This window comes from Agelaius tricolor, unplaced genomic scaffold (genome assembly GCF_023055355.1).
Source record: "Agelaius tricolor isolate 1412-34295 unplaced genomic scaffold, bAgeTri1.0.p SCAF_9, whole genome shotgun sequence".
Taxonomy (NCBI): Eukaryota; Metazoa; Chordata; class Aves; order Passeriformes; family Icteridae; genus Agelaius; species Agelaius tricolor.
This window is the reverse complement of record NW_027269269.1, coordinates 28,210,071-28,236,762: the sequence shown is the minus strand read 5'-3', so window position 1 is coordinate 28,236,762 and position 26,692 is coordinate 28,210,071. Positions and strand designations below refer to the sequence as shown.

The following is a 26,692-nucleotide window of genomic DNA, read 5'->3' as shown; positions in this document are numbered from 1 at the left end:
GATTTTCTGATTTTGGTTCCGTCCTACTGAATAGAACATTCAGTGTCAAAGGTCTGAATCTAGAGCAGACCTTTGATCTAGCTGCCCCAAATTTTGTATGAAGGACAAAATCCACAAGGGACAAGACTTGGCCACATCTATCTTCTTGAAAGAGTGGACATTTTAAAGCTGCTACAGTACCTAGGAGAAGTTTGCGTCCTTTAACATATTCCAAACTGATATTACATTCAGTGAGGTTCAGTATTAACAAGAGCTCTGGGACTTTGTGTACTTCTTTCCTGTTTCACAAGAGCAATGACTTTCAGAATATTCATCTTATTCCAGTCAGGAACAGTTGTAGAGGTTTTTCAAGGCAGACAAATGAGTCAACCACTTGTTCCAAATAAATGAAAATGGTGTTCCAAGTTTCCTAGACAGCTTTAAAAACTACATACAGTAATTCAGCTGCTTAATCTATTATGTTCTACATCTCACATTTAAGAGGACACAAAATTGCTCACATTTTATTCCAGATATAGGTTGTCCACAGCCACCTCATTTTGTCTCTGCTGTTAACATACATGCTGGCCACTTGCTCATGCCATTTCTAAGAACACAAGTAGCACTCTTCAGAGCAAAGAGAAACTGCTGAGGTTCCCAGACTGCCATGGATATCCTAAATAATAGTGAAGCAAATGTCCTAATGTCTGTGATTGCATTAGCCCATTTGTTTAAAAAGGATGTTCATATTTTGCTTTCTGAGGAGAAGTGTTGCAAACCTCAATTAATATATCCATTACAAAGAGGGCGTGAATTACAGCTTTAACTGTGCAGTAAAACAGAACATCTGTGTGAATAAATAATGAAAGGGAGATATATAAAACTATAAAAATAACTTCTTTACTGCAAACCTTGCCTTAACAAGAAACATAACTCCTTCCTCTCTCAAGAAATCTGAATACACTGACTCATGTCTTTGTTTAAGTGTCATGGTAAATTTGTTCTTTTATAACATGTAGTAGTTTAGCTTTGAACTTTTGAGTTTTGGAAAAGGCAGAGCGGAAAAATGTTTTCATAGGAGAGGAGTGCACATTCCAGAGCTGTCGACTGTTACTCATTTATGAGGCAGAGGAAAAACTACTTTGGTTTTAGCTTTGATTGATGCAATTTGTTGTCTGGTATTTTGTGATAAACCAGAGCTTACACTGTACACTGAAGTACTTCAATTTTCTCTCTCATCTTTCCAGCTTTTGGTTGTTTAAAATTCTGACCAAGCTTGAAACTGACTCCTGTTGAGGAGAGAAAAACTAGTTGTGTACAACTAGAAAGAATGATCCTTTGTAATATACAAAGTTGTCCAGTGAGAAAATAACACAGTTTTCTGTGAATTATAGAGCTGCACCAAAGCATAGGGGAGGAACGCAGATGATATTACATATAAAAAGAGAACAAAACAAAATATGAGCTGTTCATGGTGCCTTTGTAACCTGAGCAAGTTTTAAACACAATTTTCCCTGCCTGTTTCATGTTTATTTCATGTATTAATGTCTGATTATGTCAAAAATTTTAAAATAAGAAAATAAAATAAACTCTCAGTAGCTTATTTATTCAAGTCAAAAATATCTTTTTGCTCTCCTGCCTTTTTGAAGGCTATTAACATACATTCTTTCTTCCTTCTCTTTCTAGAAAAGAAAATGCAGATTGTCAGAATCCTTCAAATTTGATACTCAGCACTGTTATGATCTCTTCAATACTGGATGTGTAGTCTGGACATCAGAATTGATATAGTGAAGTACTCCTCTATTAAACTGAGGTAATTTTCTGACATAATTAATGAAAAAGTCTAATGCTGAAACAATGCAATTAACACACCTAAGTTCCATTTCCTAAGAAAAATTACTGCCATCAAAAAGGATCTATCTTGTCAAAAATCTTCAGAGACAAGAGGTAGAAAGAACATGAGAATGCTGACCTCTAGCCAGAGATGAGAACTTCTCCATTCACAAAGCCAGAAGATGTCAGGGTATTCTGAGAGAGGGAGGCTTTGCTGATGACATAATCTTCTTTTCAGACACCAATTGAGATCAGTTTCTGCTCATTGGGATAGGCATCCTACAGTGGTTTACTTCATAAGTATGACTCACTCAGCAGGAAAGGTGCCTTTCAGAAAGCCCGCCAGTCACTGGTCAGCAGTGTCATGTTTTCCCTCAAGAATGGAACTGCTCACAGCAGTTCAGCATCACAGGGATGATGTAGGCACAGTGTGTTACAGGAACATGCAGCTGAGGATGCAGACAGGATGGCACTGAACTGCAGAATTGCAGTAAAAAAATACAACCTAAGCAGGTGGCTCTGAGGCGTGCCCATAAGCATGCAGAGCTATAATTAACTTCAGAACCAAGCTAGGTAAAGAAGATTTTCAGAAAGTATCTTTTCCTTTCCTGGCACACCAGTAATCAAGATACTGTCAGTTTTAACATATTCCAAATTGATATTACATTTGATGAGGTTGGTATTAACAGGAGCTCTGTGACTTTCTGTACTAATACATAGGGTACTAATAATTCTGCACCCTAATAGCATTGCACAACATTCATAGCATATTAACATGAATCCTGAAGATTTAAATAGGTTGTCAAAAAATCACCACTCCAGACAAAAAGAAATAAAATGCAGAGCTAGGAGCACAGAAAGATCAGCTAGAGGATAGATATATCTAACAAAGCTGCTGCAGGCGCCATGTTTGCTTTCAAAGTACTAGAATTCCATTACAAAACAGTAACCAACATGGAACATAGTTCGTTGAGGTCATTTAAAGCCTGTCTGTTAAACAAATGATACCCAAGTTTTATTTTTTTTTTTCCAAGGCTTCATATTTCTTATATATTTTCAGCAATTTTTGTCCTATCCGTCTCCTAAACCAGCACTTTGGACTGCTGAGAAATTCTTTGCTTAAAGCCAGAATTCTGATTTCAATAGGTTTCTGTTACTAATATTCCTTAAGTTACATTTCAGCTTCCAGTCAAGGTTTGCTGCACCAGTTTCTCTTTTGATGCGAGTCCACTGTACAGTACCTTGGATCTCAGCTAGAATGCACACCATGTCAAATGAGCAGTAAAAAACAATATAGCTCAACTTCCCCAAAGTAGGTTGAATCAAGAGTTTTAAGGATAATCAAAACCATATTTTTACCAGCAAGCAGAGCCAGTAAGTCATTGAAGCTATACAAGTATATTCATGTCCACATTGCACTTCATTAGAAAAAGAATCTCACACCCAGGAACACAAAAATTCAGAATATTGAATAATTGTGGAACCAAAAAAATGGAATACGGTGGTCTTTGCATGAGAAGCGCATCATAAAAGGGATTCCAGTAAAACAAGGTGATTCTTCAGACTTTGTATAAACTTTTTTATGCCTGTCTTAGCAGACATTGGAAAACTTGAAGGACTTTTGTACAGAGCAGTATTACTTACAGAAGAATTTATTACTTCTATTCTTTAGGTGAAACTTACTTACGTATTAATTGATATACAAATACTTGTAAGTATGGAAGTGCATGTATGTTTCCAGCAAAGCCTGTCACTGAATATTTAAGACCACCTGATAGTCTATTGTAATGTCAATAGATAGGTGCCAGTCAATTTGATATTTTATGTCTACGGGTTATTCGACACATGAGAATACATCTGTGTAAATGCAACAGTATGTTCCTTATAGATGTTTATGTGCAAGTCTTTACAGTACTTGTGTCTAGACCAAATCTGAATTTAGACTGCTGTCACTGAGAGCAGAATCTGTCTTTGTACAGTTTCTTTCATGTTTATTTTATCTTAAATACTGGCTGGCTTTCTTTTCACTGCTAACTACAAAGGCTGATTTATCAATATAAGTGGAAGTTACCCGAATAGCAGCTAACATAGAACAGAGTCAACAGCAGTAATTCATGGCCTTCTTTAGTTTGTTGTGGTTTTTTAATGCTCAAAGCCCGTACAGGCAAGAAACTATTTTCTATACTGGAGATGGAAATACTACTCACCCCCTTGTAGAATACAAAGCTAAGAAATTAAATTTAAATTATTTAGTCAAAACTAAACACTTTCTTTATCTCAGAAAGGTAGCACTGCTAAATTCAGCCAACTTGTGGCTACCTGAAAAAGGGAATAATTTGATCGCATATGCCTGAAATCACATATTTTTAAGTCGTTCTAGCCACAGTGTAGGCATAACTTAACTGAATGATTCCACCATGCAGAGTTATTTCCCACATTCCTTTGTTAGTCCAGTGATGTAAAAAAATTCAGGAACTGGAAAGTCATATGATCCATAGAAAAGAGAATATTGTGGTTTCTAAGAAAATATTTATTACCGAGTAAGCTTTTTTGATTTATTAAATGATAGCTTCCCATCATAGTGGTTTTTGATATGGTGTTTGAAACCACAATGATTGTAAAAAGCCAGCACCTTATTTGTTTGAAGGCACTCACTTGTGTTTTTTCTTAATAGAATATCAGTCCATAACAATGCCAAGTTCATAGAAGCTTGTCCAGGAATACATTTTGAAAAATTATTTTTTTCCTAGAGTGTCCATTAAGCCAGGGCAGGCACTGTGTCCCCGTGCTAGTCTTCTAACATTAGATTTATAGGATGTTATAATTAACAGCAGGTGATGGGCAGCACTACATGCACAGCAAGCAAAGTGAAAAGATTGGCAGTTAATAGCTACTTGTGAATCATCAAAGTTTTTCCTTGGATAAACTCAGTAGTAAACCTGATAGGTATTCTGGCAATTGTTTTGGGTTGGGTTCTTTTTGTTTGGTTCGGTTTGTTTGCTTAAGTTGTTCTTTTATTCCACCACCACCACCCTTGATCCTTTTTCATATTAAAGATTAGGGACCATCTGTCTGTTTCTACAGTTGTGTCGCTTTTCCACTTCTGCATTTACTATCTATAAAGAGACAAATTATGCTTCCCTACTCACAGAGGACTTCCTAGAGGATTACAGACAAGTCTACACAAAATTTTGAAACTATGCAGATTTTTAAGAGACACTTGTGTCTCTATTATTCCAGCTCTTTCAAACTTGAGTTCTGTACAAATAACAGGAAAAAAAAGGTTCAAAACACATACACCCTCCACTGCAACGTTAAGCAAAGCTGTGCTTCAGCTTAGGGCTAAAAAGGAAGAAGAAAGACACTGAAACACATGAATTGGCAAAACAAAAATATGTCCCAAATGAATTTTCCTTTGCGTTGCTAAACAAATACCCTTTTTCTTCTTCAGTTGTGGGAATATAAAGAAGGCAAGGTATGTTGGAAAAGGCAGTGACTTTGTTTAACCAATTGAAGGACACACATCCCATATCTAACAACAGATCTAAACTGCTATGAATAATTCTCAATGTACTAACCTGATGTGACCATGATATTTATGAGCTAATTATATCCTGTAACATATTGATTATAACACAGGAGTATTTTATTCTAATTAAAAAACCACATTGGTTTTGGATAACCTACTGTATATTCCTATGGCCACTAACGAATACTTTAAATGCACTAACTGGTAGAAAGATATAAAAAATAAATACTTAAAAAGAAAAAAATACTTAAAAGAAGAAATATTTAACAAGGAAAAAAAGTTGGTATTCATGCTGTAGAAAGGATTGGAGATTTTTCGTAGATATTGTGCTAATGCTAATAGTCCATGATTTCCTCTACAAATAACTCTTATACATTAAAGTAATTTCTGCTGAAGTTTTTTTAGTGTGTTTCTCCCCTCCTTTCATCCTCCCCACCTCAAAATACACTTGAATCAGTAACCCTAAAGTTCTTAGCACTATTATATTAGAGAGCAATTGCTATTATTCTAGATTTACAGCAGGACCACATGGTGCAGTGGAGAATTTGTCCTACTTGCTACAGAGTTTGCACTTCATTAAAATCCACACAGCAGTGCTTATCTATAGCTGAGACAAAGCGTGGCCCAGGGGAACATTTGTTGCTCTGGGTAATTAATCAGAGGTGATGGGAAATTTTTCTTAGTGTTCCTGATAATCTCTAGGGCATCATCCAACTGTGAAATTTTGGTGTTACTGAAGTGGAAAGCAAGTTGCATCAGTAACTAGAACAGGCCAAGACATTTTTCACAAAGCACTTCACGACCTGGTGTCATCTGGCAAAGTTTCTTTCTCAGTACAGTCTTTTTTCAGAGCTGGAGCAGCAGTTCATTCCTGTTGAATATTTCACATGTATTCATGAAAAGTCCCTTCTTTTGGCAATCATAAGCATATTTTAAGAAAGGTTTTGCACATTCTTTAGGGTAAGATACCTTTTTAAAGGGCTTGAATCTATACTCAAAAAAAGTCTCTCAGCTCAGTAAACTTGCAATCATGTCCTCAATAGGAAATTCTTGATTTCACATGGGCCAGGGAGAAAATACATAAGGCTGTCAAAATGCTTGAAGATTCAAGCACATAGCTTGACACAGCTGGAAAATTTCCCCTTTATAGAGTGAGGCTCAAAGATAGGTTTTTAATTAGAAAAAGAAGAATCATTCCCTCCATCAGATGCTCAAACTCAAGGTTGTGTTAGTGAAAAAATAAAACCTTAAAAAAATAAAACCCAAACCAATAGCATCTTCTTGTTGTGGTTGCTAGGCATAGGTTTTCAAATTCATTTATGTTGAGACCAAACAGAAGTGTGTTGTTCTTACTGAAGTGCTTCAGGATAGCTAAACTTCTAGTGCATAAAAGAAGAAGGAAGTTTAAAAAGACTGAAAATATTTTCAGTTCAAAAGAAGAATCTTCCCCAACCCAAAGGACTATTCAAACATCAGTCAGGTCTCTTAGAAAAAGCTCAGTTATTTCAAAAAGTGTTGGACAGAGCTGAAACTGACTCAGCAATTTTATTTCCATTTAGCTCTTCCAGGTACTTTATTATTACCAACTGTAAATGATGAATTAACATTTATTTCACATTTTTATAAACTATTCATTAGTTTAGCCCTTCTTGTCCTATACCTAAAGATTTTTTTCCAGCTATATTTAAAACAACATTATTTCAAGAGTTATAATACATACAAAATAATTGAATCATGAACAGTTATGGTATATAGGACAGAAGTTTACAGGCTAAATTTATATTGACCAATATTTAGGTGTTCCTCAGCATAGAGAACTGCTGAACAGATACTGATGGACAGGTTTATTGAAGCTCACAAAGAGAGCTAGCTGCAAGCTTCCTATTTCTTTTTTAGGCTGAACCTTGGCTCACAGTAAGTTTTTTTCTGATTAAGAACATTCTGTGTTACTGCTGGATGCTCTTGTTTTGAGTGTGTTGTACAAATTTCACTGAGACAGGAGCTAAATGCAAGCTCATTTTCTCAAATTACTAAATAGCATCATGAATCCTAGCTAATTCTGGACATTTCAAAAAAGTTTCTCATTGTGATGATTAATACAAGCTCTCCATAATAAATTCACAAAGGGATTAACAATTTTGTGAGTTTAGCAAAAGTAACTGGATCTTAGCATTAATTGCCACCTTGAAAGTCTATCCTAAACAAGTCATCATAATGCCTCAGATCCAAAAGAGAATCAGTTCTCTTCTTAACAGGTAGAAACTTAGTTGGATGTAGCTTCTTGATACTATTTCTTCTAAATGAAAGTTCATGCTGGTATTGTGTTTTTAGAATGAGCTACATGTCACTGATTGAGTAAATTATGAAACGACATCTCTGGGGTCAGGGTACCATGCATGCCAAAGTCTGCCTTTCAAGTGCAGGACCTGGATGCATAATCTGTATGCACATTCATGAGGCACATAACTTTCCCTGAATACTTCAGTGATCAGCAGCAAGGTCACCCACTGCTTATGTAAGCCTGAGTACAATTTTTTTTGCGTCTCAATTTCTTTGTGTGAAAACATGCTGGTGATACACTCCTTAATATACGAGCTAGGATGATAAACTGGTTAGTGTTTGTGAAGTAATAGCATGTTGAAATCTGCTTAGCTCACCTCCCTGAACTCAAGGATAGAGCTATATGAATTCTCTCTTAAACAACTTACAGTCTTGCTGTTTGAGACAACCATATTGCTTAGATAAGCAATAAGATAAGGTTCAGCGTAACCTGCTGAACCTGAGATCTGATTCAGCTATCTCAGTCTGTGAATGGCTGGAGTTAAAGCAATGTATACATTTCATACCAGGGATAGAATTAAGTATCTCCCTGATGCTTTGTTTAATATTTATGCAAGTGTACACATGCTTATATATAGAATTTTCTTAATGGGAAGCTAAAATCAAAAGTCACATAGAAACAATACAAACTACACCAAATTTGGACTACAGAAATAAGGGAAAAGATGAAGGCTCTTTGCACAAATAAATTGCCTTAAACCTTGTGGGTGAACAGCACAACAAATCTTGTAGAATTTCCAATTCAACAAAAATATCCTTTCTATTTCTGTTCCCTTGATAAATGAATGAATACTACCAAGCCTGCTAGAGACAAATAGGATAGTATGTGCTTGTCATGCTAACTAACATCCATATAGATACTGGGACACTTGCTGTCATTGTATCAGGAAAAATCTGTGATAGCATGAGAACAAAGGAAATTCAAAGTCTCTTCAAAGATTGTTATGAAACTTTACAGATTTACTTGTACAGAATTACTCATATCACACCACCAAACAGTTGAGTATGACTGCCCCCAAAACTCTGCAGATAAACCCTGTAGAAACAAGCTGTATCTATATATATTTGCCTGAGTTTAATACTACACCTAGCTACAAATTTTCAAAGTCGGTTACAGAATATGCTGCACCTCAGACTCAATGGATTAAAATAAATAATTATTAATATAATTTCTTTCAAAATAAGTAATTCCCAAATTAGAATATTTTGGAAATTAGTAGGAAAAGGAGCAGCTAAAGAGACCTGGATTATTCAGAGTTAGACAAGATGGAAAACAATTAGATCATCTATCCCATTTTCCTCCCAATGCAGTATTGTTCCCTGCAGTACATTTTCTAATGCTTAGTTTTTGAAGTCCCTTCAGAAGGGAGATTCCAGCATTTCCTTTGGACACATACTGGCACTCTGTCAGGCAGGTTTATCCTCCCTCTCTTCAATCAAGCATTTCCTGTCTCTTCTTACTTTATCTGCCACTTAAGAATTCTTCCTCCTCCTTAGTGCCAGAGCCCTTCAGGAATCCAGAAGGGACACGCTGCCTACAGAACAGATATTCCCAGAATAGGATATTTCACAGTATGGAAACCTGTAGCAGACAATTTTAGGAGAACATTCTAGTAGGCTCCTTGTGCTGGTCCTTGTGTGCTGGGCAGGATGCACCTGAAAGGTACTTAACTACCTTGGAAGATTTTCAGTTCTTCAGTATGAATTTTGGGGAGAATATCTGTTGAAACCAAATGTTGACTGCCTCAGATCAGGTTAGAAGGACTGCTGAATGAACATCCTTCAGTGAAAAATGTCACTATGTCACTAGTGATTAGCCCCTTTAAATAAGTGAACATAAGAAAGAATGCTTTTTCTGCTTTCTGAAGAAAGCAGAAAAATACAGAGAAAAACATTGGCCCAGTGGAGACTGAATACAAACCCATCTGTGCTGGATGGATGTGCTCAGGAGAGCATCACATATAGGTACAATATTCACAGTAATGCTACAAACACAGTAGCCCACAGCAACTCATCCCAAGCAGTTCTCTTATTGACAGAGTAGTTGTGGAAAAAGATTTATTACCACTCAGCAGGCTGTGTGCAGACTCAGCATTGTGAAATCCTGGCATGTCTCAGTGAAGAGATCCCTCTGCAGTTCCTGCAAAAGCTGGTGGTTCCCAGGAAACCCCGGTTCAAATATGGTCTAAAGGTTTTAGACATCTGTATAGTCAGGTCAAGACAGGAATTTAAGCAGGGTTTGCTGAGTGGAAGTGTTAAGCTTGTCAGATTGAATAATACAGCGTTTTAACCTGAGCAGTCTGCTACCTTGATGACAACATTGTACTACAGGTCATGATAAATGTCATTCTTGAACTAGAGGTTTAGCTTTGTCTTGAAAAAGCCTTGCCAGAATTATCAGGGATATTTTCTGAGAACAACAACAAATGTTAAATATCTTTTTGTTCTTCAGATTTGAGCAGGTGGCCTTCGTAGTCATAGGTCTTGCAAAACAGTTTGCAGCAGGGAAGAATTAAGTTTCCATTATCTAAGTCAAAAGACTGGCCAGATATAAAACAAAAACGACGAAAGAATTTGGTTGTAATTTGGTCTGGGTCTTTGAAGGGATAGAAATATTCTTGGATGTGTCCTTTGTTTTGACACATTTATGTTGATTACAAATGGAAGGGCAGAGTTGGAGTATTATTTCCTCCAAACTGCCTCAGCCCCACTTTGTTCTAGTGTCTCTGACAGAATCCCTTTGACAGTGAATGAACTTTCTCTTTAAATATAATTGTTCTTGGAGGTGTTTAAAGCATCCAAAAGAGAAAAAGAAATAATTCTACAAGTAATTTGTTAAAATCTGGAAAGTATCTATATCTTGTAACTTACACAAAGCAATGTAATTTTAATAAATCTTTTGCTGCTCTTTTAGAAAAAAAAAAGTAGAGATCGAAAAGCTGTATCAGTAACTTATTTCATTTAAAATTCAGAGAGCTAAATCAGTGTCTTTTCTTTTGTGTTTTACTGAAACTGTCCTGGGTGCTGCTTACTTCAGCACCAATTTCAGGAATGAAAGCTAATTAGTGAGAATAAAGCACATCTGGAGTGAAAAAAAAAAAAAACCAGGTTAAAAATTAGATCTTTACACACTTCATTTGAAGAACTGTACAAGCATTCAAAAAGGAGAAAAGCAGAACAAAAGTCCTGTGAAGTGCAAGATTTTTGTCCTGAATTACTGAAAATTGGATGATCATCAGCTGACATCCAATTTCTATTTTAAAACATAGGTCAGTCTTACAAAAGGGGCTTTTTAAATTTTGATCTAAGTAGAAAAAGATATACTTGTTGTTTTGAAAAGAGGGGGAAAAAAATTTAGAGTGTTTTGCAGTGCTCAATTATTAATTTGCAACACAGTAACCTTTGGTACCACCAGCACACAATGTTTCCTACTTCTGCGATGCACTCCCTGGGAGTGCAGGGGCAGTGAAGCTCCATTGGGCACATCTGCACAGCTTCAATGGGTGGTAAATTTGGGGTTTCAATTAATTATTTCCTAGTAAACTGTGGAAAGGCAGTTCCTGGGAAAGCAGTAGAAAACTTGTCCCATTTTAGTGCGCAAGCTTCACCCATGCCACAGAATGTTTTTGACAGCAAATGATGAGGCATCCTAAACTAAATTTTAAGTTGCGCCCTGACAGAAGGTGAAGTGAAGAACAACCATCCACCTCTAGTGAAGGTTATTTTTATAGACAGAATTGCAGCTTGGGCAAGCCTCCTCCTGTTAGGGCTTGAGGCAGTAGCTTCAGGGCAGAGACAGCACAGTAACACTGCAAAGACCTTAAGATCAGCTCAATATTTGTGGTGAGATTAAAAAAATACCTTCTATTGAATCAACAGTCACAGGAACTGTGAAAAAGGAAAAAGGAGCAACTTAGACCTATGCATGGAAGTTACCATCTGTAGTATTTCCAGCTATTCAATCAAATGCACAGTTAGTCATAAAACTTAGTAAAAGAAGCGCAATTCCCTTGAAGAATCAGAGGGAAGAGAAATCTGAATCACAGGCTTTTTCTCCTATACAAGCAGCAAAACAGTCAGGTATTTGCCAACACTTGTATGAGGTCTATAAAATTGAAAAGAGGAGGAATTTTAGGTACTTGCACTATTTCCACTCCCACCCACAAAAAGCAAAAGCTTATTTTTTTCCTAATACACAGAAATCAAAGAACTTGTGTATCTACAAATTTAGGAATTTGTCATCAGAAAAACTAACAAAAAAGTAAAACCCAAAAGCCCAAATACCGCACAAAAATACCCAGGCACCACACATCCCCAAACACACCACAATCAGTTTGGTAGGTAGGTATGAAACAGAGATGTAGGTGGGCAATATAACACTAGTTAAAGCTATTTGATTTTCACCCTAGCAAAATAGGTGAAGTCTGTTTAATAAGCCATCATCTTTTAGAACACAGGAGGAACATTTCCTTGAGATGCATTTCCTGTTTTCCTCTCATTATTCTTTAGAATGGAGAGGGATGATGCCTCCTTTTCTGTCTGGGACAGATGGTTTCACAGCTTGAGCTACTACTTTGATAAAAGCAGAGGGGGAAAAAGCTTTCTAAGTCCAAATTCCCATGAATAAGCACATGAAGCATTTTCACAAATACTTCACAACAGCTTCCAAGCTTAGTGATGGCATTACTTTGAAACAGTGCATTGAAGAAGATGAAATCAAGTAAATACAACAAACTGTAATGTGTTTATAATATTTTTTCACATCTAAAATAACTTCTTTTTAATGCAATTATGTTGTTCCTGGAAAAGACTCACTGCAGAGACAGATTACAAGCTGCTTCATTCCCTTCTCCTTCAAAAGAACCTCTGTTCACCAGGAAAAACTCTTGTAAGGCAAATGACTTCTAATCCAGTTGTAGACAGCTTATTGACTCTGTATCACTGCATGTGTATGAACCACCTTCCTTATTAAGCCTTGGGGATTTTACATTGAGCAGAGCAATTGAAAACCTTTGTGGATAAGCAGTTGTCAGTATAGGTCTTCCAACAGAAGCCAGCTTGACATAAATCATTTCCATTTAAGTTTCAGTTGATATTCCATGCCATTTATTTCATGGATGCTGCCTCATCCCAACTCCTTTAGCTGCTCAACATCATAGAACCCAATCTACTAGAAGTACAAGTTGTGGCAAGCAGTAGAGACCATGAAAGCTGATGAAAAGCTTACTGCTGTTTGTGCTGTCCATTGCAGCACCAGCTCAGCCCACAGAGCTTGGTCAGGTATTTTAGCAATGCTGCGAAAACCACAGCCCTCCCAGCTTTGTAGACAGCTATACAAACCACTGTCACTCTTTGGGTGTGAATGATTGCTGACAGGACTGAACTGTGAGGAGCAGAAGGCAGTTTCTGATTATGGAGGTCACAGTCAAGTCCTCTAAAAAAAAATTCCAGTGACTTCAGCTCCCACACAAAGCAAACATACTGACTAATAACACTTGGTCTCCCTTCTCCATCAAATATGACACTTAAGCTCTGCCAGCCACCTAAGAGTTGCTAAAATAAATATGCAGTGCTACTAGCAGGTACTGTTTCCACTTGTTTCTCCCCCCGCCCCCCAATTCCATGCTGTCAAGACAGTTTCTCGAAAAGAAAAAGAAACTCTGGGTTTTTTGACAGGGAAGGAAGACCTCAAATTTGTATCTGCTTTTTTAAATGTACCAAAGCATTTGCATTTACATTATGTAGTAATATTTGTCCAGTGAGTCTGACACATGATGTTCAGACTCCCTCTTTGTGTTGTCCATGTGACATGAACACTGCACTCAAATCAGAGAGATATATTTTATCAGATACACTGCTTTCTTTTTTTTAAGGGTATTTCGAGATGCAAATTCTCTAAAAAATTACAGAAATATAAACATGCAGACCTGAACTCCAGGCCTGTTCTCACACAAGTTGTCTTTCTTTCCTTCCTTCTTTTTTAAACAATTTTGGTTTTATCCCATGATTTCATCCAGGTTTCACAATTGTTGTACTTTTGCGATATGTTTCTTAAAGCAGGTTCCCACTTCCATGGCAAGGTCTACTGAACATTTCAAATTGTGTTCCTGTTAAGCTATATGTAAATTTTTATGTGATAGTTCACTTTTGTTTTATTGGTTTAGTAGGGGAACTCAGAATATGCTTTTCTTATGAATGTCTAATAGAAAGATTCCAGTGCAGAAACACAGCTAAAGCAGAAATGAGGATAAATTAAAAAAATACTAATGTATTTCTGCAGTTAATTCCTTAGCTGATTCATCTGATTTCTGACTGATTTCACAGGTCACTGGACTTGCCAACACATTTTTGCTCTGAGTCACTTCTTTGTCAAACCAAACAGAAAGGAAACAAACTTGTCTTTCTACCTCCACTGCTAAATACAAGACAGGGCAGGAAATAATTATGGAGACAACAAAAGGAGTACAAGTACTTTTACTTTCTGTGCATAAGCACACATGTACTCTTCCATGAAAGAAATAATTTAATGCATAAAATTTTAGAAAATATTTCAAAGCCAAAAATACTTGACTGTTTAGTTCTGAATCAGTTCTTCTTTGTGGCACTTTAAATGTATACCTCTGAAACTAAAGAGCTTTATATTCCAAGCTAGATTCCCTAGTCCTCCATCAGATGCCAGTGCGATTCACAAACCTATCAATGTGACAATCCACCCTTCAAAGGGAAGAAAATTCTGCATTTAAACCAGAACACCCTGTTACTAGATACTCAGGTAATTTCCTATTATAAATGTAGCCAAAGCATCACACTACAACAAGTGCTTCCTGACAAAAGGCAGAAGGGCTCTTCATAATGTGATAGGAACAGATTATACAACAGCTTTCACATCATTTGTTGGGACACCGTTCACCATTTTCTATGGATATGAAGCTTTAAAAACATTAGCATTTATTTATTTCTACCCAGACTTCAGTGTGCTAAATGAAACAGACTGGTTTTTTGGCATCTGTAAGACCTTAAATTTATTAAAGGATGAATCTATGGTAAGTTCAAATGCTAACTCAATTAGGGTGTTTACACGGAGTCTTTGCACAATGTTTATGACATGAAGTTTGAAATAAAATACAGACATATTCTGTTTCTGTTTTGTACCACAAAGATTGCAGTGCAGCTAGGAAACATACTTCAGTGAGTCACATCTTGGAAAAGAAAAAGATAAATGGCTAAAAATGCAATAATAGTCAGATATCTGGAAATAAACACTAACTGAGCTATCAGATTTTTTTGTAGTCCAGCTCACAATCACTTCTAGTCCATGTTCAGGATGTTGCTTCTGCTACCCAACTTAAAAAAAAAAGGGAGACAATCACTCCTCTTGATGACATTACATCTGTAAGAAAGGCAACAGAATTAATTGCTGTTGCTGTTCTGTATTCAGCTGAGTAAGGCTGTAGAGGTTGAGAGTCCAGTTATTTACCATTTCAACTTCTAGCTTATCAATAGCCCTTAACATATAATTTCATTTAAATAGAGGAACTTGGAGCACCTTGCAAACATAATGAGCCACTGCTTTGGTCTTGCGAAGACACACAGCATTGTGCAGGTACCCCTGCCATGAAACAGGAATTGGCAGCAGGAATTGCATATGTACTTACAGCAGCAGAAATGGAGAGGCCAAACACCAGTAATTCTGTTTGTATCATATACCTATGGGGGTTTTATTTGCACAGAGGCATTCATTACACATAAACATCAAAGGAAAAAGGAGCAAAGGTTGCAGTAAGTCATGAAAAACAATGTCAAAATTAAGGCACTTGATGCATTTGAAATCTTTCCTTTGCAATTCTAACTTTTCACTTCATTCCTGCTTTTTGGCCAGGGTAAGAACTGTGTAGGAAGTTGCAGTCCAGTGCCTCTGTAAAGCAGAGGAGTAGGGTATGTTCTACAAGTAACTTTCTGGCAGTGTTTGGCTCCAAATATCTCTTCCTCACCTAAATACATTGCCACAGTTGAAAGTTTTTGAGTTAGGCCTACACCCTTTGTCACAAGAAACACTGCCTTACTCATGTCCTCTGCCTCAAAGCAGGGCTTTCTTACATTGCAGAGGTTTAACCAGAAACAGGACCAAAGTAATCTTTAACCTGAAGCAACCATTTTTAAAAAGTGCATTACTATTACAGCTGCTTGCTGCATGCATTGCATTTGCAAGCATATACTGTCACCTCTTCCAAGTGACTAGGAATTTATTTTGAAGCAGAAGCAAAGGGAAAATATCCAATGAGTCATCTGATTTATTGCAGTAACCCTCATATACATGCAGTGTTAAAGTGATCATATGGTTGGCTGTAGAAATGCTATGTAATTCAGTTCAGTGAAAAGGTTTAAAGGATTAAGTGATACACATATGCTTTTGTAATTACATCAACGTGTTAAAAACCCCAGTTTTTTAAAAAAGTGCTAAATCACTGTATAGGATATGCAAGCTAAACCAAGAGCCTCCTTTGGAGAGAAAAGTGAAAAGATATATTTGCCAAGTTAGATAGCAAAAGTTTTGGCACCTCTGAAGATCTTGAATGTATCTACATGTAGGTGTGATTCAAAACAGTATACACACATTTCCAACAGCAAGATCTGCAATTCCTCACCATCCTACCAAAAATCCTAAAGGATTCTGATAGTCCGTACTACCTTGGCTGAGCCTGCATGTTCACTGGTGCCAGATGCCATTCTGAGCAGTTTTAGACTCCAGCATGGATGGCAGGACTTAGTGTCCAAGAAGTCCTTAATGCTGTGTTATTTGTGAGAAGTAAAATATGGGGGCTTACCTTTCTTTCTATTGTTTTGTTTGTTTGATCTTGTTTTTTTTTTGGTTTTTGTTTGTTTGTTCTTTTAAAAAGCAATGTTTATTTAGTATGATGTTTCCTGGTCTATCCATCTATTCCTCCTCTGAATAACTTTTGAGATTGCTGGGCAATTTGAAACTCATCCTGAAAGTCTAAAAGAAAACCATATCCTTGCACAAGTTCCTGAAATCAGTGGATGAGCAAGGGGTAGAGACACAACTTGGCATCTTCACAGACAGAAAGGCAGACAAGATTCATCTGTAAGTCATTCAGTTTGGCCTCAGAAAAGCAAAGAATGCAAATCCAGGAGAAATCAAAATTCAATGGTTTTGCTGCTAACATAGCAACTTGGAAAATCTAAATCTTGCTATCTTGGGTGATACATAAACAAACCATTAGGGATCCAATCCTGCTTCCTTACTATTGATTGAGGTAGGAAGGGAACATCAGTAGAAATACAGTGAGATAATACAGTTTAGGAACTTACTCTTGTATTTATGTATCTTGTAAATACATAAATATATGTACTTAAAAATAAATATTTATGTATCCACTCCAACACCACATCTTCCAAACATCAGACTGTTTGGTTGGGTTCTTTTGTGCTTTGTTTGTTTGTATTAAAGTGTCACAGGACAGTTATATGTTTTAGAATAATGAATTTTTCTTCAGGGAATATCTGTTTGATGAGACTATTCCTTGAGAACCCAGTTTAGACTAATGATACTAAATAGCAATGATACACACATAATTCACTTTTAACCAGCATTCTGCTTCAGGGTGATCTGCATGGCAGAAAACCAGAATTCATTACATTTTTCTTTGGCTTAACTTGTCATGTAAAATCAGGCTAGGACTCCCTTGTAGGCTAACTCTGACTACAGCTCTTGGGGTGTCATCAAAAGGTAATTTCCATTAACAAAGCAGATATTTTTGTGGTTAGGCTGTAGACTGAGCAAGGGAGAGAGAAGGATAGGCTGGTCTTAAAGAAAAAAATCTCTAGAATAATTCATTATGAAAAAAGCAGACAGGGATAGGAGTTTATATCCCGTTTTGAAATTACCTTTTGCTAACATTAGTGACTCAAAAAAAATGGATTAAGATTTTAACCCATGGATGTTACCCTGGGTTTGAGCATGATGGAAGAATTTACCAACTTCAGTCCATTACGTAACCTATTTTTGACTTGGGTTCCATGTTTCCTTGAATAAAATTACAGTGATCTATGACAGCTTTTGTCCTGTGGGGAAAGAAGTGTTCAAAGCTGTTTAAGTGATCTGAATGTTTTTTTCCACAAAACTTCTTTTATAGCTCTATTAGATTCTTGTAAACCCTCTGACAAAATATGAATCCTGATCATAAAAAATCCTAACTAGAAAAACCTGAAAAAGGGCTTTTTCACTTCATTTGTACTAAAGTGTTATCTTCTACTCTTAACAATGTGTTTGTAATCAGTTTGTAATCAGAATTTTATTTAAGTAGATTCTGACTTTAGCATCTGATACTTGATGTTCAAAATATCAGATGTCCTAATGGACATACATGAGGACATATATTTCAAGAATTTTTTTTCTTGACTCAGTAAGGGAATGCTCAGCTTTGCATTTTAAGGGCCAGAAGTTGCCATTACAGGTTTAAAAGCCTGCTTGCAGATGGATTCAGATGCAACTGGCTGCTACAAAGAACGTGCCCAACAAAACATTTTGTCATTTAGAACTTGAGCAAAGAAGCCTAAAGACAGTCAAAGAATTCAGATGAACATTTCTGGATTTTGTTTTCTCCTACTAGTATTTGCTCAGAGAAACAGACTTACCAGAGAAGCTGAGTGAAAAAGTAGGTTGCCATGTTAAGAACATGACTGAATATGGCATAGCCAACATGCATACCAGATTGTTGCTATTAGGCTGAAATAGCCACATTTCTGTCTAGCTTGCCTTCCCATGCACTGTCTGCATCCAGCATCCTGCCTCAGTGGCATATGTGTCCCATTGAATTGATTAGGAGGAATGGTAATTATTCAGATCATCTTAATTTTTTATTCTTCTGCAGTGCACATACTCGTGCCTGGTCCTTCCACTGCTCACTCACTGTCAGCAACAAAATTCAGCTAGGTTTCCATGTGCAAATTCTTTTGAATATTTTCCTTATCCTAACCATGGCAAATCAAGGGCACATTACCTGGGTACAAGACCAATGTTAAGATAAACAAAGAATTTGTGGAAGGAGAACAGCCTGATGATCTATCTTTTTGAAAAAGAATGAGCCCTTTCCACTGCTTGTTTGTTTTTCCTCATGCAAAACCTTCCATTTAGCAACACATTTTAATCTGGAGGACAAGTTAAAGCACTTCAGATTTGTAATGAAGCAGATGACAGAAAAACAGAGCAACCAATATTCTGATCTACATGTCCCACAGGATGGAAAACAGATGCCAGTGTCCAGTAAGGGGATTGTGTACTGAATTTGAAAGAAAAGGTGAAGGAATTATTGCAGTGTTGGGGATGAAAATAAAAAAGCCTTGCCTGAGAATGCTGTACACACAGTAGAAACCTGAAAGCTTATCATGTATTCTACTATATTTACTGCTATTGAAATACCAGATTCTATGTTTTGGCGTTTTTATCTAGTCCTACTCAATCTTACGGATTAAGCAAAATGAGTTAGTAACAGAACACCTTAAAAAATAGTAAAGTATCCTTTAAAATGTTGAAGTCCGCAAATTTAGAAATAAACAGTTAATCACCAGAGAATGTAGTCAGACTGCAGAAAAGTGATAGAGTGGTCATCGGCCTATCGTAAGCAGTATTGCCTCTTAGGGGAATACATACCTTTCCTTTTAGCACTGTCAGAGTCCCTTCTCTCTTACCTTCGTAGCTTAGAATCTTATCTGCATCCACTGCAGGCATATTTCAAGCTTCACCATTTTCAAATATTTACACTAAGTTCTTCAGCTTTTACTAAAATATGGAAACCATCCACATAAGGGCCCTGTTCAACACTTTGCCTTCAGGTAATGCTCCTACTTTCTTGAAAACAGAACTTTGCTTAAGATGAGTCAGGTATAGACACAGTTCACAATATCTGGTGCCTTCCTGCCAAAGGTTATTTAGAATGAAAAATAGAAACAGGAACTATGCTCTCTAAACTAAGTCTTTAAAAACAGAGGCTTCATAATTATGAATGCCTTATTCCTCATCACAGTATTTTTTGCTATCAAACTCAGAATGGTGAAAGGAAGGAGTTGGGTGGCATCAAATCAAGGCACTTCAAGAGCCTTTGGTGCAACATGGCTTTTCATGTTATGTAAATCCACCTCTATAGTCCAGAAGAACATGGGAAACACCAGATAGATTACTCTGCCTATAGGCTGATAGAAGAGATCCCTACAGAGCAGAAACACAAGATACTTTCCCTGCCAGGCCTGGGAAGAGACACACAAACACAAGTAGGTTTAGCTCCCTGTGCTCCATCTTCTACAGTCACCTGCTGAGGTACCCTGGTAGTGTTTGTGAGGTTAATGTGCCATTAAAAATTATAAAGCTGTTGATAATTTTCAAAAGTATTTTTTGTTCAAAACCTACTACATTTGAGTTACATTTAATTAATATTTTTCAGGATTATTTCAAGCCTTCCTGAAGTATAAGGTTCACAAGCAGATTTACCAAATAAGATGTAAAATTCTAATATAATCCCTCCCATTTCAGGAGAACTAACCAATACCTTTATAACATCTCTGCCTTTATTTTATTAACAGATACAGGATGGAGAAAGTGTATGCATGTATGTTATAGAGAACAGGGAAGTTGGCAAATTAATTCAGAAGTGGTTAAATGCTCATCCTACCTTCCCTCCTTCCTCCCCTCCCCCAAAAGTACAAATATAAACCCACTTCAAAAGACTTAGTGTTCCGTTCTGGTTCTGAAATTCATATTTCTATTTTCACTGTCTCCTGAAGTGTGACAGAGAAAAAAAAAATAAAAGAGTATTGAAACAATATAGCAAGAGTCAAGAGCACTTACCAGTTGGAAGAAGGAGGTGTATCAAGCTGCAACCAGCTCCAAAATGGCCCCGCTAGGGCTGTAACTTCTTGGCTCTACCAATAACGAGGAGAAAGCCACAAAAGAAGCACAGTGGGGAGAAAAATTCTTGTTGCTGTTTTGCCAGCTTTCAGATATGGTATTTTTCATTAAGAGCTAGATGTCCTCAAGAGACTACATGATTTTTGCATTTAGAAACAAAAACAAAGACCCCAGATCTTTTTTATTAAAACATATTTACATAGAAATGCAAGCACAAAGTATGAAAACAGTCCTCCTGCATCCAGATACTGAACCAGTGTAAGGACAGGGAGATGGCAATAATACACCATACTTAACAGGCTGTGGGAAGGGCTAAGTGAAACAACAGGTGTACCTCAGTACGAAGGAGGAGTTAGCAAGTGTTTTCCATCATCACAATTCTTCTAATTTCTTCCTGCATCTTTGTTTTTCATGGTCTGTTCTTGTTATTTATTCAGTATCAAGAACATTTTTTAGTGTTTTTCAAGTGCTGTGCAAGTTCTAAGTTACTAAATTCATTTAAAGCTAGTTGATAACTTTACAAGCTTCTATAAGCTCCTGGAAAGTAGCTGAAAATTATCTCTTAAGACAAAACTGAGTAAAGTTAGGCCTAATTTCATGCAGGAGTCAGGACACTTGCACATTGAGAAGTGGCTGGTAGCCAGCTAGGAAATGAACGTCCAGTGCTTTGCCTAGTTTGGGTTATCTGCCCATACATAAGCACTGTAATAAACATGAGATGATTTCTATCTCAGCCAAAATAAGGAATAATTACCTCTGACTTTATTTTTGGAAGGCAGGAGTGGATAAATCTATTAGCATGGACAATGTAAAAGAAAAAATCTCAGGTTATCTTACAAAAAGTTGTTAAATTGCCTGTTAGAGAATATAATGGTGCTTAACTGCAACACACATACTTTGGACTGAAACTGTAACCCTAAAACCATCCCAGAGCTGCCACCTAACCAATGGGAGACCTAAACTTCAAAGGTGCTTTACTTGTAGAACTTCCTTCTGTGATGAAGCCACTTGCCTAGAAGAACATGAAAGACAAATAAATTTATTAGGAGACTAGTGATGCTTGAAGGTTGAAGTTAAATGAAAGTAAGAACATATAAAGAATAAGAACCTGTGTCTTGAGAAAGGCTTATTCCTACTGTGTGACTTTGAGAGGGTGTTCCTTTAACACAAATAAGAAAATTTTGCAGGAAAAGATAATAAAAGGATATCAAAACTTGTCACAGAAGTGAAGCAAACTTTGAAATCTGAAATAACATTTTACCGTGAACATTTCCCTATCCTTACACTGCTATGCCAAGAACATGCTTGAATCCTGGAAGTTAGTCACATTTATATGAATTCTACTTTACATTTCTTGCATTGAACCTGACCTCTCATGGCTTCAGACATGAAATCTGAAGTCAGTCCTCCCTTTCACTTAGCCTCACTTCTTTCAGAATGACTCAACAGAAATGTTTGTTGCTTAATGCTGTTCCATAAAACAGTTAATCTAGACTTGACCTTATAAAGCCTGACCCCTGTACATGATACTTCTGGCACAGATCGGATCCCATGCACATAGGGCTGGCTATTAGTGATTTGCTTTAGATTTCCAGGGAATCAGTGCAGATTGGAGTGAATTTTTTTTTCTTCTAATTATCCAGTCCGGAAAGAGTAAGGTGAAAAAAATCAAATAACTCTCATGCTGATCTCTGCACTAACCTCGTTTACACAATATTTATGGTCCTAAAACAATAACTTTTCCAGGTCAGCAGGCATGAGGCAAGGGTACTTCCAGTCACTCCTTCTGCCAACAGAAAGTCATTCAGGGAGGACTCATGTCAACATGCAGGAACTCAGTCCTGATAGATAATCAGTACCTACAATTTCCTCTGAAGAAAGTCAGAATGAAAAATACCTGCAAGATGATTGTAACAGATAATTAGTGTACCCTAAATATTCACCTTGTATGCATATGATAGAAGCTCTGTAGCTCAGCCTTGTTACATCTAGTCCCTAACCCTAAACAAAAATACTGAGTGCCTGGACCAAGGTGCTTAAATCTGTGCTTAGCCGCAGCTGAGCACAAAAATTCATTCTCCCAGTCTCTAGAAAATTTTGATGCTCAGCATCTCTGAAAAGAAGCCAGGCTTTAGGCAGTGACATTTGGAAAATGTTGGCCAAAGCTCGGTGGTTAAGCTCTACGTATCTTGATAAAGAATTTTGTAAACATGGAGCAAACAAGCAATCATTGTTTGGGCTCTAGGCAGCGGTGCTTGAGATATGCACAAAGGAACATTTTGAATGGAAGGACATAATACCAATGCAACATTAGCTTGAAGTGGCTGAGGCGGTTCCACCTGATGGCTGATAAGTGCAAAGGCTCATAAACCTGAGGCTACTTGTTCCTGGTTGTTATATTTTTAAGAATTACAAGTTTTGTTTTCCCCATTCCATGGATTAAACATGCAAAATCCTTTATACCATATCTCAGGGCTTAAATAGGGCTTTTCCTGACATTATAGGCAGCACTATGAATTGTGAAGAATTTTTGGAAAATTTAATAGAAAAGCAAAAAGCCCAGACACTCTTAAGTGTATCCTACTTACTTGATAATTGACCCTTTTCTTTCTCTTTTTTAGCACATGCTTCTTTCTTTCTAAGGTTTTTTAGGGATTGTTCTGGCAAAAGCAGATATTACTTTACAAATCACAGCAGTTACTAGTTTTTTAACTCAAAGCAGTAGTTTTCTGTTGGCTAATTGCCCTAATTCATGACCACTTGCCACAATCTTGGTAACAGTGATAATAAAACTGATATCATTTGTTAAAGACAGGCTTGCGTTCACAGAGTTTCTTAGCAACCTTTTATTTAGGTTGGTTTCAGCTCTCAAATTGTAACTTACTTTTCATTTGAACAATCACTGATAATTATAAAACTGATTTCAATTTTTCTTCTTGCAATCAGTCATTCAGTCTGTGGGCACATATTTAGCTACTTCGAATTCCACACACATCAGATGACTGGAACACACATTCAGAGGAAAGAGGGATTTTGGATATTTGGCTTTCCGAATGCCCAGCTGGAGACAGCACAACAAGGCCAACCTTCACCTAGTACGGACCACCCATTTCTGAGAACAGATGGCCTCAAAGTGTTTCAAACTGAGCATCAGACACTTTTAAAACTTAGGCATACTGTCATCATTTGTATCATGCATAATACTAGAGTTACTTTTTTAAAAAAAGTAAGGAAGGTGAGACATAAATGTTCATTACTTCTAAAAAACAGGTGCAATTTTCTTTTTGTGATAGTGTCATGGATTGCTCTGCAAATTCCAGCACCTTGGAGTCATAAATAAAGACTAAAATCTTAATCAGACAAAAGCCTTTTTTTTTTCCCCTGCTAGTTTAAGCTGGAAAAAGAAGAATAGAAGGGATCTATAATATATGGGTAAAATTATCTCTAAATTGAGTGTTCAAAAATGTTTCCATCAGGCATCAGTAGATGGGTCTTTAAATGAAAGCCAAGTATTACAATGGCATCTATTTTAGGTCTTGCATTCCAAGAGAAAAAATATGAGCCAGATATGTTAGTCTGTGTTGACATGTAAAGTACATCACTCCCATTAGAAGGGCTGTTGTGGATCTGAATGACCCAAAAGATGCTCCGTGGCTCAACTAAATACCAGAGAACAGAAGCGTAAATTAATTTGGACATGGATAATTCAACTGTAGTTATTGCACTTCTGTATCAGCCTGTATGTAAACTTCCACCAAACAGAAAGCACCTGGAAAAGCTCTGCTAAGAGGGCTTGATTCTTTGACAGCTTTGGATGACAGCCTACTTAAACAGACAGCCAAGAAAGAGAGACATTGTCTTGTTTTTTCACTACATCTTTTTTAAGATCGCCTCCAAATGCCCAAATTTACAATTAGAAAGCATTCTCTACAAAGACAGCATATAATTACATGCTTGGGGTTTTCAATATATGCTTGATATTTTCAACACTCTTCACTCCAACTCATGCTGGTTTTCTTTCAGTGCTTGTATCTCATTGTCCCCTGAAAGCTCTAAAACTGAAATTTTTGCCCACACAAAAGCTTCACTTAGTTATTAACTTAATGTATGACATCACTTCCTTATGTTGTTTATAAGCAAGAAGATTGTTCAGAAATATCCTGGATTTGTGTAATCTAAATTAATTGAAAAAATAATCTTCATTTAGACAAAATAATGTGAAAATCAACATGATGTCAAACTGAGACTGATTTCAGTAGTAATGACAGTAACTGATTAACTTCATTCTGCTTAACAACACTGCTTACATTCTCCCTGCCTCTCCTTAAAGTCAATTATTTCAAGACTCGAGGGGTTTCTCTTATGCACATCTGCAAATTCAATGTCAGATCCAGATTCACATTTTGGTGGTGAATCAAGCTGGCCTCAGTTCACCTAATGAGAGCCCAGTTCTTACCAGACAAACAAATTGAGGTGATTTAATTCTAGTGGGGTTTAACTGACATATTTACTTGCTTTTGCCATCCTTTTTTCTCTTCTAATGAATCAAACATACTACTACGCACTGTTGATAAATTGAAAATGATAGGATAGAACAGATGAGATAGACATTAACAACTTAAAACAAAAGACGCCCAGTTTAACTCACTAATATCCGATACCACCAATCCTTCAAAGGGAAGGTTACATTTTTTTAAAGGATTGGGAAAGAGAACTAAGATTTAAGGATTTTTTTTTTTTTAATTTAAGCTAATGCTAGAAATACTTGAAATTACTGCACCTTCAAAATTTTATGTTTCAGTAGCATACACATACTGCTTAACCACACAGGTTACCTATATGTATTCTCTTTATGTAAATGATCAGCACATCAATAGATAAGGAATTTACTTAAATGCTTGGAAAATGAAAAAGCTGAGACCTGTACACTAATGTATACTAATTTGATATGTATATGCAGTTGTTTAACCACACTACAAAGATAAAGTCTGAGTCCGCTTTTTAGTACAGAATTGAATGATGAAAAAAAAAAAAGACAATTTGTTACTTAGTGTCTAGTCATGACCTAAGCCAAGTTATGAATTGACATGAATTGGACTTTTTCCACCAATGGGAATGAAACTTGGCTGCTAACATTTCTGTTCAAAGAGATACTTGACTCTACACAGAGCTCAGCAACAAGACCTAAGCTTGGCACCGCCAGTGACTTGCTGGGAACCTTCAGGCAAATGATTCTTTCAATTTTCCTTGTTTTCATAACTCAAAGTTGGTTGTAACGAAACCTGAACACTTATCCTAGAAAGTTTTGTGGCTGAAAGTTGTCTTCAGCTCTAACCAGCATTACTACACAGCTGGCAGTGTTAGGCATTTCATTTTGTTGAGAGCAGAGGCATAATTTCATTTGCTCTAGTTGTGGTATGTCAGCATGCTCCCAAAGGAAGCAATACCCTTCCCCAGTTGTTTTTAAATCCTGACTGCAAACCAGCAGCCTACCTGGTAATGCTGTTTTCAGTGGGCTTTTTACACCTTCACATACATTTGTTGTTATACTATTGATTCACAGGCTTTTCCATCAAGTGGAAATGACATTGGGCTGCTCATATCAGCAGTGTCGGTTTGCTGCTGAGCAATAGCAATTCATGAGACCTGAAGAGTGATCTTATGCATATTGCTCATGTTGACTTGTACTGATCACTCCCCGAGTTCTTTCATGAGAGGCACTGAGATTAATTAATAATCAAACACTTGCTCAGGCTGAGAGAAGCAACAGCATCCATGTGTAAGCCAAATCAGGATAACCCCATGTCACTTTCAGTTTTCTGCTGTAAAGAAAGACTTAATTAAAATATCGTAGAATTCTTTCTTGGTCATGTAGAGCACAGAGTTTTCTGCTGATACCATTTGATGCAGTGAAAAAGTCAGAGGACCAGTTTAAACTGAATGACGGGCATTTCTGCTGAGAAAGCAACAGCTGCCTCACAGACATTGAACAATGAGGTCTGCTTTGAAGAGCTAATGCAAGTGTTTTGCTCTGCAACAGAGAAAACCTTCAGTTCTGATTTTTTTGAAACATTCTTTCAATAGTTTAG

General features: G+C 36.8%; 2 protein-coding genes across 4 annotated transcripts in view; one reads left to right on the top strand and one right to left on the bottom strand.

Annotated features, from left to right (window-relative positions):
- Positions 1–26,692, bottom strand: part of DCBLD2 (discoidin, CUB and LCCL domain containing 2) — a 428,333-nt gene that overhangs the window by 344,877 nt on the left and 56,764 nt on the right. The window lies entirely within an intron of this gene.
- The window catches only part of COL8A1 (collagen type VIII alpha 1 chain), an 87,622-nt gene that overhangs the window by 15,058 nt on the left and 45,872 nt on the right, over positions 1–26,692 (top strand). Inside the window, exon 2 of one of the 2 annotated variants that reach the window (XM_071433395.1) lies at positions 1,666–1,792. The exons of the other annotated variant lie outside the window; for it this stretch is intronic. The gene's annotated coding sequence lies outside the window, so the exon portion shown is untranslated. The remainder of the gene's footprint in view (positions 1–1,665; positions 1,793–26,692) is intronic. 2 annotated transcript variants of the gene reach the window in all.